At 41.3% G+C, this 13,125-nt stretch overlaps 1 protein-coding gene across 13 annotated transcripts in view; it reads right to left on the bottom strand.

Moving 5' to 3' along the window:
* LOC106582854 (forkhead box protein P1-B) overlaps nucleotides 1-12,569 on the bottom strand; it is a 213,748-nt gene extending 201,179 nt beyond the window's left edge. For 3 of the 13 annotated variants that reach the window (XM_045705054.1, XM_045705052.1, XM_045705055.1), the window contains exon 1: nucleotides 5,107-5,598. The gene's annotated coding sequence lies outside the window, so the exon portion shown is untranslated. Of the gene's footprint in view, nucleotides 1-5,106; nucleotides 5,601-12,448 lie in introns of those variants that run through there. The other 10 variants (XM_045705053.1, XM_045705056.1, XM_014166388.2 and 7 more) reach the window with 10 other exon arrangements.
* Nucleotides 12,570-13,125: the final 556 nt, after the last annotated feature.

Raw genomic sequence — 13,125 nt, 5'->3', positions numbered from 1 at the left:
GTGCCTGGTTTCCTCCTTATGTGACACTTGGCATTCAGGCCAAAGAGTTCAATCTTGGTTTCATCAGACCAGAGAATCTTGTTTCTCATGGTCTGTGAGTCCTTTAGGTGCCTTTTGTCAAACTCCAAGCGGCCTGTCATGTGCATTTTACTGAGGAGTGGCTTCCGTCTGGCCACTCTACCATAAAGGCCTGATTGGTGTGCTGATGAGATGGTTGTCCTTCTAGAAGGTTCTCCCATCTCCATAGAGGAACTCTGGAGCTCTGTCAGAGTGACCATCAGGTTCTAGGACACCTCCCTGACCAAGGCCCTTCCCCCCTGAATACTCAGTTTGGCCGGGCGGCCAGCTTTAGGAAGAGTCTTGGTGGTTCCAAACTTCTTCCATTTAAGAATGATGGAGGCCACTGTGTTCTTGGGGACCATCAATGCTGCAGACATTTTTTGTGTACCCTTCCCCAGATCTGTGCCGACACAATCTTGTCTCGGGGCTCTACGGACAATTCCTTCGACCTCATGGCTTGCTTTTTGCTTTAACACGCACTGTCAACTGTGGTACTATATATAGACAGGTGTGTGCCTTTCCAAATAATGTCCAATCAATTGAATTTAGCACAGGTGGACTACAATCAAGTTGCTGAAACATCTCAAGGATGATCAATGGAAACAGAATGCACCAGAGCTCAATATCGAGTCTCATAGCAAAGGGTCTGAATACTTATGTAAATAAGTTTATATATATATATATATATATATCTGAATACTTTCCGAATGCACTGTATATCGACCTTGAAAAACACATAGACAAAGGCCAGAATTATTGAGTCACTAAGGAGAGCAGAAAGAAGGGACCAAGGCCACCCCTCAACAGGGACACCAGGCATAGGAAAACCTTGGCCAACCTGTAGGAGTGTCTGTAGTCTTATTCCCAGCCAAGAAGGTGCTGCTCAATACAGTGATTCCACTGCATGCATATGTGACGTGAAATACTTGACATCGGCTATATGTGCATATCACGACATGTGACCAGTACAAACTGCTTGTGAGACACACAGGTGAGTAGTATAGTGAAACAGAAAATTACTGAAATATCTAGATCAAGACTCCACAACAGTCTGGATCATAGCAGGCATCCTTTGGTGTTTTCAAATGTCACATTCATAGAAAGTCTCACCACTAGGAACAGTGTTGTGTGGGATCCCTCCCTTTACCCATGTGGCTCCTGCCCGTGGAACCCTGGATCAGGGAGAAACCCACCCATGGGTCTGATCCCTCCCCTCAGATCGGAGTCCTAATCCAATCAGCCCAGCTCTGCAGCCTATGGGTGAGACATGGAAGATGATATGCTGGCCTGAGTTCTGACCTGGGGGGGCACAGCTCCATTCTCCACTATGGAAGAAGTAATATATATATATATACACACACACACCACAAGAGATTGGAACCATGCCAATTGTGACCCGTTTATTTAAAAGAAAAAAACTGTTGCAATCCTTTCAATCTCCAAAATACGTCTCACATCTCAGATGCCCTTGAGGTTTGACTAGTCAGCTCTATGGCAAAAAAGAATGTGTGAGAAAAATGTATGGAAGATGTACATATTTGAATATGAGAGGTGTTTAGATTTGCACAAGCATTTGCTTTCCTTATGAGTAGATTGAGTGAAACATTACTTTCAGGCATAGTCACTACGCTCTACACTCCTACACACATGCAAAGTTTTCACATCTCAATGCAAACCAACAGTACTACAGAGAGTGTAGTTTGCAGCCGTAGACACATTGAAATGGCACAATTGTCTACTGCCCTTTCATTATTACTCTTCCATTCTAGTATAAGTGAACTGATTTTATCTCCTTTCAATGGATTATTGATGATAAGCAGGTGAAACTAAAGTAATTAGGTCTCAGGTGGGCATCCACCAAAACAAAATAACAGAAAAACCAGTATGATGTACAGTATAACATGAAATATACATAAATACTAAATTGTAGACAAACAAAACTGGCAACAAAATAGGCGCTAATGATTTCCCCAAAAATCATTGCACTGGAAAAAAGGTGTGAAAAATAATCAAATGTCCATTACAAAATCGTAAAAAAAAAAATGTACTAACTTTTTATCATGCAACAATAATTAATTAATTACGTATAGCTAATTGATAGACATTGCAAACTTCCTTTCTTCCCCCTGTTGCAGTGACATTATGTCACCCTCCCTTTTTTATGGACAGATGACAGAGGAAGACAGTAATTAATGGTTGAATTAGTTAATGGCCGTCCTGAGCGTGTGCAGTCTCCATGGAAACAGAGGAGCTGCTCGGATCTCACCTGAAGCCGTCCACTCCCTGACCAATGGCCTGGCAGCCTGGCATGGAGAGCACAGTGTGCCAGGGACACGGCACAGAGAGACAACAGCTGCCTGGGCACCCCACAGGGAGTGGGACAACACTAACCTTTACCCTGCAAATATTGTCCTGCTTTCCTTTGTTACCCATTCCATTAGAATGCAATAGGACACTAATAAATACTGTAGGTCTACTAGTCACACTTGTGCTGCTTACAATCCTACTATTAATTCCCTCATCCTTTCCATGTACGACCAATTTTAATGTAAACATGTGTAAGTCACATGACAAACTCATGATGTGAACGTTCCGACAATGAAGTGATGATATATAATACACAAGTTACATAGGGAAAGTTATCCAAAAGTGGTACCACGTTACGTTACAGTAACTCTGTATTAAACAATAATGACAGGGTAAATCAAGCAAGTACCCTAATACCAGCCCTAGTCTGGAAACTCTATGTAGTGTGAAAGCTCATTCCCACCAAAATAACTTTTCTTATCATGGAGCTGCTAGCGAGGGCACAGTCAGTTTACAGGCCTTCCGTACCCAGCACTGGATATTTCAGCGTGTGTTCACAAAATACTGAGCAGTCAGATGAAAGAGCAAGCCCGTCCACTCTGGGATGGGAGTCCTCCTCAGACTGAATACATGAGTGACTGATTACTTTCTCACCAATTTAGCCTCAATTCTCATTATACACAGAGGACCCAAAACACAAGCCTGTGTATGTACTAAAAAGGCCAAACTGAAAATAAGGACTTTTGAAGATAACACACACATTACGGATTGGATAGGAATTCAAGGAGGCTAAGTAATAACACTGCATATGACTACCCTGTCTAGATTTTAATACTTTTTTCAGATTGTGAATGTTTTCAGTTGCAATAGCGGGCAAGGAAAGTACTGTAGTTTTATCTGGCATAAAGCAGTCCGAGAGGACACTGTTAGTGTGTTCCTGTCGTACAGGAGAAGAAAGGCTGGGGCTCTCTGGACACTGGCTGTATAAAACACCAGAGCTGGAAAGTATCAAAGAAAGTTCACCCTTTGCTTTTTAAACCTGGGTCAGCATTTGCGAAGGTCCATTTCTGCATAAGTGAGCACACAAACCCCAGTGCTTGTTCAAATAGTCTGCAGCTCTCTCTCAGGCAGCTCATGACAACAGCCCAGCAGCAGCATTGTTTGATCTTCAATGTTTTCCTTAATCTGGGTTGTCAAGGTTCACTTGTTCAAGGCTGTTTACTTTACTTCTCCTACAAAAAGTGTTTTTTCCCCTCAGACAATGACTAATCCAAAGAGCAAGAAAGAGGGAGCTCTGCCAACGATAGATGTTAAAGCTGCGGTTGCCTTTTATTTTTTGATGGTTTTAGCTCCAATAGAGCACCAGCTGCAGGTTTGGTTTGGGCCCTTATTGTGAGGAAAATGTATATCTAACTGTTGTGTGCTTGTTATGTTCCCTCCTGGCTTAGGGAAACAATCATGGTCTATAAATATATACAAAATTATTCAAACATGATATACACCCTGTGTGCAAGTTACAGTGTGAAGTTATTTTAATTGCAATAATGATGATTTAATATAGTTCAAGATGTAAATAATAGAACAGGAAATAAATGGAACAACTGAACACACTTGCCATTATAAAAGTGCAACCAAAATATGTTTTCATTTATCTATGTTAGTTCAACACTTAGCATTACCTTATAAAAAAACCTCTACCGTTTGATATGGTCTTTACTGTACAGCACCACTACAATAATAAACATGTCATTTATCAAAGTTCCTTCTACTTTCACCGTGGAATATATTCATACAACAAAAAAAATGTATATAATCTACTACAACCCGGTCAAAAAAGTTATGTAAAACTTTCTTCCCTCCAACAGCTAAGCACTAACAACTCAAAGTGGGATGGTAATTGTAGCAAATAAGAAAAGTCTACAAAAGATGTCCCCTGTATATGGAGATGCTTAGAGTATAAAAAGAGTATTCAATACCATTGCAGTGCACTATACCACAATTATGTTATTACACTATAGGAGAGTGGTATTGTCTATGCAAGTGTTACAGTAACTATGAAATCGTGGTATACATTAGGTTATGTCAATGTACATAATTGAACTATCAAAAATTGTGCTTTCTACTGTAACCATAAGAAATTATAATGTGTCAAAATATATGACATTTGCAATTTGAATTGTCAGAGTCATAGCTATTCAGTAAGTCTGGTCCGTCCTGCAGTTTGTGGAAGGTAGCACGTGGGGAAAAGTCCCTTATCCCTGATTTTGGTCCAAAGAAATCACGGCACTCAAACTTCCTCTCTACATTCAGAAAGCTCATGTTGAGTTAAAGTGTAAACACTTAGTTTACCAAGAGCATGGTTTCACAAAGTATAACTTGCACTTCTTACATGCTCTTGAGAATGTTAAAATAACATTTACCCGGGGTCACAAACATGAGAAAATAAGAGAGCAACAACTACCCGACCAAACTTCTAGAAAAGTAGAAGATGCGGTATCTCTTCTTCGAATACTATCACTGAGCATTTCAAAATGTATACGCTGCTTACAGCGATAAAACAAGACATCGAGCAGTATTTCAGCTCTCATGTAATATTATTGGTGTTGTTTATTTGTTTATTTCGCCATAGAAACAATACAAAAAAGAAAACAGTGGCAAACAAAGACAAACTCCATGTGAGCGAGCCGAAATAGTAGAGGCAATGAGTAACGAGAGAACATTATAATATGATCAACTTACCGGAATCGACAATGGTAGGTGGCCGCAGTAGACAATTCTCTGCTAGAGATAATGAACTGTACACGCGATGTTGTGTACCAAGAAAGCATGCAACAACCACACTGTAAATACTAACAATATTACTCCGCTTGGGGGGGACTAACTTTAACTACGAGAAGATATCTCTGCTGCATTCAAGGAGAGTGCCATTACACGGAGAAAAATCTAGAGTTTCACAACACCTTCGATCTCAAATAAGAGAGCGAGCTCCTTCTAATGTTATCACAATTTAATGCGCTATAAAAGAAAACGGAATCGCGGATTTGGATGTTGTTATTTTCTGATGTTCCATGTCCGTGACGTCATATCCACCTGCTGGGTAAACAATATTCATTGCAGATCTTTACAGAATTTGAACAGAACTGAAGTCATATTCGTTGCCAGTTACACAGCAACCAAGTCCAATAATGCAATTTTGCTGGGAGATTATGGATTAGTTTTAGCAGAAAGGGTCGACACAAGCGGATTGCCATAAAGTAAAAATGTCTAGTTGTAAACTATCTCATTACAATTGAGGCAGAAAAGCTTTCTTTTCTTTTTTCTGCACTTTGTCCAATGAAAGGAGGGAGTTCGAGGGGTGAAAGTTCGACAGAGGGACAAAGTTTAATGAATGCAAGCAAACGTACAAGTGTCCTATGTCTCGGCCTCAACTTTGTTGGAAACTATTCTGTAGTGGCAGACGTCTTCCCCTATATTATAAAGAGCATTATTAGTTACTTCCTCAAAATAACTGGTATAAGCCTATGAAAACGGACTTTTCCCTGTTCCAGCCCTCTTTACTGTCACTGAAGGTGTTAAGACATTATGGCAGTAATTAAAAGTCTGTCATTTGCCCCCTACAGAAAATAATTATCACAGGTCGGTCCAATAGTCCAGTTAACACTCGTTGAAAAGCAACATTAATTTAACCTCAAGAGAAAATATTTTAAGTCTCTTTGTCCTTGATCAAGGTCTGAAAAGCACAGTTCATTTCATTACAAACGACAGTAAATTTATCATGGCTGCATCTAGAAGGCACAGCATGGCTGATGGGTTTTCTTGGAAAGTCTGTTTCTTTGGTATAGAGCGCCACCCTCTGACAGCAGTTGAAGCCGGTACCATCTCATTGCTCCTATGATAAAACAGTAAACACTTTGATTATTAATGATAGTGATAATTACTTTAATAATCAAATGTGTAAATTGTAACAGTCACACAATTACTCCATCATATATAAATTATGAAACATTTAGACATGCCTTCAACCTGTACAGCTCTCTGCAGCTGAAAATGAAAAGGTCTACATTAAGCCTAAAATCAAATGTTAGTTGAATAATCCTGAAAAAAACACAAAGCCATATAGTAAAGAGTACTGATGACATATTAGAGGCTTATTGTTATTACGGTTAAAGACATCTGGTGATGGTGGGGGCCACTGTTCCATATTCTCCTCGTAAAGAAGTTGAGGAGAAACAAGCAGCCCCAAGGCGTGGGAGAGACACATCAATCACGGTATGGCCCTTAGCGTGACCAGACCACGGTGTTGTGTTTAATGGTCCTCTGGTCCTCTCACACAGCCACAGAAACATGCAGGTGTGGGATTTGTGTTTAGTCCAGGTGAAGTCCAAACCATGCAGTCAGTCACAAGGTGTTAAATTAGATAGAAAATGTTGTCAATTCAATAAAATGTGCAGCAAGTTCCAGATAATGCAGAAAACATACAACAAAAGACAATATTAGTTGTAACAAATGTACAGTACTTTACACCCAAAACACAAACAAAAGGAATACAGAGAAGAATATCTATAGATACCCCTAAACACCGGGGAATAGGGAAATTACCTACATTAACTATTCCAACATAGGATATTACAAATAAAATGACATCACTTGAAATAAATATTTTGCAATGGAAATAAACATGTATTGTTCATGAAAACAAAACCTGCCTGATCAATCAGACAATGTTTGCAGTGAAATGAATCAAGTTTGATTATAAGATGCACTCTCCTGGAACAGGAATCATGTATATATTCTATTTTTCTTTTTTTTGCATAGTTTTTCACACTTTGTGCATGTCCACAGTTTGATGTACATTATAGGACTGTAATGCATACATTTATAGTAACATTGGCACCCCTTTCTCTTTACAACATCAAAGTAGTAATCACACAATGAACACAAAAAAAAACAATTCTCTAGGCAAACTTCTAATTGGTGAAAATTAAATCAAAATGTTTATCCATAATAAGACAATACAACACACAATTACAAAGTCAGCCAGCCAATAGTCGGCTAAACGTATCTGTATATTGGGCAAATTAAGCTCAACGTTGTCTAACACACAAGTGTTTTGTCTGAATTGTTTTGACATATTATTGGTTTGATGTTGCCAATGTGCTGTGGATTAGGCCTTGACTTGATAGAGTGCTGCTTTAAAACAAATTAATTGAGGATTACTATCAGTTATGTAACACCCTCTCCAAATGCACTCATGCACACAACAAAGTAATTAGCTTTCTGTTAATTAGGTAATTAAGCAAATGAAAAGAATCTACTCTCGATTTCCAAAGGGTTGGCTTTCATATGTTCTCCCCTGCTGCTGAGGGCATTAAGAGCAACAGAGGAACACTAGATGACTACCATTCTACATGTAATGAAAGGAAGCCACTTCTGGACAGGGTTCACAGATAATGACTTCTGAGGACATTTCACCCATCTGTTACTACTGTATTTGTCAGCAAGGGACACAAAGCCTGGAAATAGACATGCATCTACATTTCACAACAAGCATCCTATGGGGATAATATTCATGTTTTACTTGTTCTTTACTGCTAAGGCTGATCAAACAATTGATTGATGTGGGTAGACAAAGGAAAATTACATTATTTTGCAAATAATAAGCTCTGTTGTTGTAGTGAGCTTTTTTGTTTATCTCAGAAGTGATAATAACGTGTGGAGTATCAGTAGAACTAATAGTGACTTACAGCAAAAATGCCAGAAAAGTCATGACAAAAAGTTACCAGTAGGTGGAGATAATGGGACCAAGACCAAAGCATCAGAATTAGCGTTTCAAAGATACCGGTCAAAGTCAAGAACATTCTGTAGTTTTGATAATTAACAGATCATTTATGGAAATCTATGGTAACTTTGGTAATTTGGTACTTGAATAACTTACTTATAATAACTTAAAAATATATTCATGTATAGTATTCATTTTTTATATCTGTGTCCATATTGTCCATGAGTTTCTTCTAGTGCAATCGTTCCCAAACGTTTTATAGTTCCGTACCCCTTCAAACATTCAACCTCTAGCTGCGTACCCCCCTCTAGCACCAGGGTTAGTGCACTCTCAAATGTTGTTTTTTGCCATCATTGTAAGCCTGCCACACACACACACTAAACATGAGAATGAGTGTGAGTTGTCATCACAACCCGGCTCGTGGGAAGTGACAAAGAGCTCTTATAGGACCAGGGCACAAATCATTTTGCTCTTTATTTAGCCATCTTACATATAAAACTTTATTTGTTCATCGAAAACTGTGAATAACTAAACACAGGTTAATGAGAAGGATGTGCTTGAAAGGATGCACATAACTCTGCACTGTTGGGTTGTATTGGAGAGAGTCTGTCTTAAATCATTTTCCACACAGTCAGTGCCTGTACTTAGTTTTCATGCTAGTGAGGGCCGAGAATTCACTCTCACATACTGTAGGTACGTGGTTGCAACGGGCATCAGTGTCTTAACAGTGCGATTTGCCAAGGCAGGATACTCTTTGCGTAGCCCAATCCAGAAATCTGTCAGTGGCTTCTGATTAAATTCAATTTTCACAGAACCACTTGTTGCAATTTCGATGAGGCTCTCTTGTTCAGATATTGGTAAGTGGACTGGAGGCAGGGCATGAAAGGGATAACGAATCCAGTTGTTTGTGTCATCCGTTATGGGAAAGTACATGCGTAATTGCGCACCCAACTCACTCAGGTGCTTCGCTATATCACATTTGACATTGGTAAGCTTGAGTTCATTTGCACACCAAAAAATCATACAATGATGGAAAGACCTGTGTGTTGTTGTCACGTTCTGACCTTAGTATGAGGTCATTTTTCCTTAGTGGTTTGGTCAGGGCGTGACAGGGGAGTGTTTTTGTCTATGTATTTTGGGTTTTCTATGTGGGTTGTCTAGATTGTCGTTCTATGTTGTATTTTCTATGTTGGTGCCGGGTATGGTTTCCAATCAGAGGCAGGTGTTTTTCGTTGTCTCTGATTGGAAGCCATACTTAGGCAGCCTGTTTTTCATGGGGTTTTGGTGGGTGGTTGTTTTCCGTTTAGTCTAAGTGTACCTGACGGGACTGTGTTGGTCGTTTTGTTATTTTGTCAAGTGTCTTCATTCAAATAAAAGTAATATGAGTACTTCACACGCCGCATTTTGGTCTCCTTTAGACGACCCTTATTACAGAACCACACACCATGATTGGATCAAGCGGAGTGCCTGGGTAGATATTGACACCTGGTCAGTGGAAGAATGGTGGGAAAGGAGAAACTGGACTTGGGGCCAGGTAATCGAGAGATTTCGGAACTTACCTGGAAGAAACGGGAGGCAGCCCCCAAATTTTTTTGGGGGGGCACACGAGTAGTTTGGCTGGGCAAGGGTTGAGGCCTGAGTCAACTACTCGTGCTTTTTGTAGCGAGCATGTGCCTGCCTCTCGCACTCGCTCTCCAGTGCGCCTCCGTAGCACAGTATGTCCTGTCCCTGTTCCTCGCACTCTTCCTCTAGTGCGCGTCCATAACCCGGTACGGCCAGTGCCTACTGTGAGCACTTGGCCCTTAGTGCGTCTCCCCAGTCCGGTGAGACCGATTCCTGTTTCTCGTAAAAGGCCTCCAGTGATAGTCGATGGTCTGACACCCGTAAGGATGATCCTTGGCGAGGAACCTATTGAAATGATCCATGGCATGGAGTCAGTAGCAACGGTCATAAGTCCGGAACCGATGATGACGCCTCCTAGTCCGGAGCCTCCGGCGACGCTCCTCAGCCCGGAGCCTTCAGCGGAGGTCTGCGGCCCAGAGCCTTCAGCGGAGGTCTGCGACTCAGAGCCTTCAGCGGAGGTCTGCGGCCCAGAGCCTTCAGCGGAGGTCTGCTGCCCAGAGCCTTCAGCGGAGGTCTGCGGCCCAGAGCCTTCAGCGGAGGTCTGCGGCCCAGAGCCTTCAGCGGAGGTCTGCGGCCCAGAGCTTTCAGCGGAGGTCTGCGGCCCAGAGCCTTCAGCGGAGGTTTGCGACTCAGAGCCTTCAGCGGAGGTTTGCGACTCAGAGCCTTCAGCGGAGGTCTGCAGCCCAGAGCCTTCAGCAGGGGTCTGCAGCCCAGAGCCTTCAGCGGAGGTCTGCAGCCCAGAGCCTTCAGCGGAGGACTGTTGTCACCCTCCCTGCCCTCCCTTTGTGTTTGGGGTTGTTGTTGTTGTTTTTTGGTTTAGGTGCAGTCGGAGTCTGCACCTTTGGGGGGGGTACTGTCACGTTCTGACCTTAGTATGAGGTCATTTTTCCATAGTAGATTGGTCAGGGCGTGACAGGGGGATGTTTTTGTCTATGTATTTTGGGTTTTCTGTTTTCTATGTGGGTTGTCTAGATTGTCGTTCTATGTTGTATTTTCTATGTTGGTTCCGGGTATGGTTTCCAATCAGAGGCAGGTGTTTTTCGTTGTCTCTGATTGGAAGCCATACTTAGGCACTTTGTTTTTCATGGGGTTTTGGTGGGTGGTTGTTTTCCGTTAAGTCTAAGTGTACCTGACGGGACTGTGTTGGTCGTTTTGTTATTTTGTCAAGTGTCTTCATCAAAGTATTGAAAATGAGCACTATCCACACTGCGTCTTGGTCTCCATTTCACGACCCCTGTGACAGTTGTCCTTGATAATGCAGACAGAGAAGAGCTCCAACTTCTTAATCATAGCCTCAATTTTGTCCCGTACATTGAATATAGTTGTGGAGAATCCCTGTAATCTTAGATTCAGATCATTCAGGTGAGAAAAAAACATCACCCGGAAAGGCCAGTCGTGTGAGAAACTCGTCATCATGCAAGCGGTCAGACAAGTGAAAATTATGGTCAGTAAAAACTTTAAGCTCGTCTCTCAATTAAAAAAAACGTGTCAATACTTTGCCCCTTGATAACCAGCGCACTTCTGTATATTGTAAAAGCGTTACATGGTCGCTGCCCATATCATTGCATAGTGCAGAAAATACAGGATAGTTCAGGGGCCTTGCTTTAACAAAGTTAACCATTTTCACTGTAGAGTCCAAAACGTCTTTCAAGCTGTCCGGCATTCCTTTGGCAGCAAGAGCCTCTAGGTGGATACTGCAGTGTACCCAAATGGTGTCGTGAGCAACTGCTTGCATGCGCGTTACCCCTCCACTATGTCTCCCTGTCATGGCTTTTGCGCCATGTCACAAAGCTGTCCAGTACTTAAAAAATATCCTCTCCTGTTGTCCTGGTTTCCAATGGTTTGCTGAAGAGGATGTCTTCCTTAATTGACACCCCATAAACGTAACGGACATATACCAGGAGCTGTGACATGCCCGCCACGTCTGTTGACTCATCGAGCTGTAAAGCATAGAATTCACTGGCTTGTATACGAAGCATTAATTGTTTCAAAACATCTCCTGCCATGTCACTGATGCCTCGTGAAACAGTGTTGTTTGATGAAGGCATTGTCTGTATAGTTTTTTGGGGCCTTTTCCCCCAGCATTGTCCCAGCCATATCTGTGGCAGCAGGAAGAATGAAGTCCTCCACAATAGTATGGGGCTTGCCTGTCCTAGCCACTCAGTAGCTCACCATATAAGACGCTTCTAGCCCCTTATTAATTGTATCTGTTGCTTTTATACATGTCTTATTACTCAAAGTCATCTTAATTCTCAGTCAAAAAACTCCTGTGGCTTATTTTTCAAAATGACATGTTTTGTCTCTAAATGTCTGCGCAAGAGTGAAGGTTTCATCGAGTTGTGAGATGGTACTTTTGCACATGTAACACACTGTGGCTGAGGAAGGCACTACTCCCAATATAAGTTAACCCCAAATCAATGCAGTTATCATCATATTTGCACCTCTTTCGATGGTCCAACGTCCATGTCTTCTAATAATATCACTGAGCATTTAAAAAGGCAAGACATCGAGCAGTATTTCAGCTCTCATGTAATATTATTGGTGTTGTTTATTTGTTTATTTCGCCATAGAAACAGTACAAAAAAAAAACAGTGGCAAACAAAGACAAACTCCATGTGAGCGAGCTGAAATAGTAGAGGCAATGAGTAACGAGAGAACATTATAATATGATCAACTTACCGGAATCGACAATGGTAGGTGGACGCAGTAGACAATTCTCTGCTAGAGATAATGAACTGTACACGCGATGTTGTGTACCAAGAAAGCATGCAACAACCACACTGTAAATACTAACAATATTACTCCGCTTGGGGGGACTAACTTTAACTACGAGAAGATATCTCTGCTGCATTCACGGAGAGTGCCGTTACAGGGAGAAAAATCTAGAGTTTCACAACACCTTCTGTCTCAAATAAGAGAGCGAGCTCCTTCTAATGTTATCACAATTTAATGCGCTATAAAAGAAAACGGAATCGCGTATTTGGATGTTGTTATTTTCTGATGTTCCATGTCCGTGACGTCATATCCACCTGCTGGGTAAACAATATTCATTGCAGATCTTTACAGAATTTGAACAGAACTGAAGTCATATTCGTTACACAGCAACCAAGTCCAATAATGCAATTTTGCTGGGAGATTATGGATTAGTTTTAGCAGAAAGGGTCGACACAAGCGGATTGCCATAAAGTAAAAATGTCTAGTTGTAAACTATCTCATTACAATTGAGGCAGAAAAAGCTTTCTTTTCTTATTTCTGCACTTTGTCCAATGAAAGGAGGGAGTTCGAGGGGTGAAAGTTCGACAGAGGGACAAACTTTAATGAATGCAAGAAAACCGTACAAGTGTCCTATGTCTTGG

The sequence above is a fragment of the Salmo salar genome, chromosome ssa22, assembly GCF_905237065.1.
Source record: "Salmo salar chromosome ssa22, Ssal_v3.1, whole genome shotgun sequence".
NCBI classification, from domain to species: Eukaryota; Metazoa; Chordata; class Actinopteri; order Salmoniformes; family Salmonidae; genus Salmo; species Salmo salar.
The sequence above is the reverse complement of the archived record's forward strand: the minus strand, read 5'-3'. Positions and strand labels throughout refer to the sequence as shown.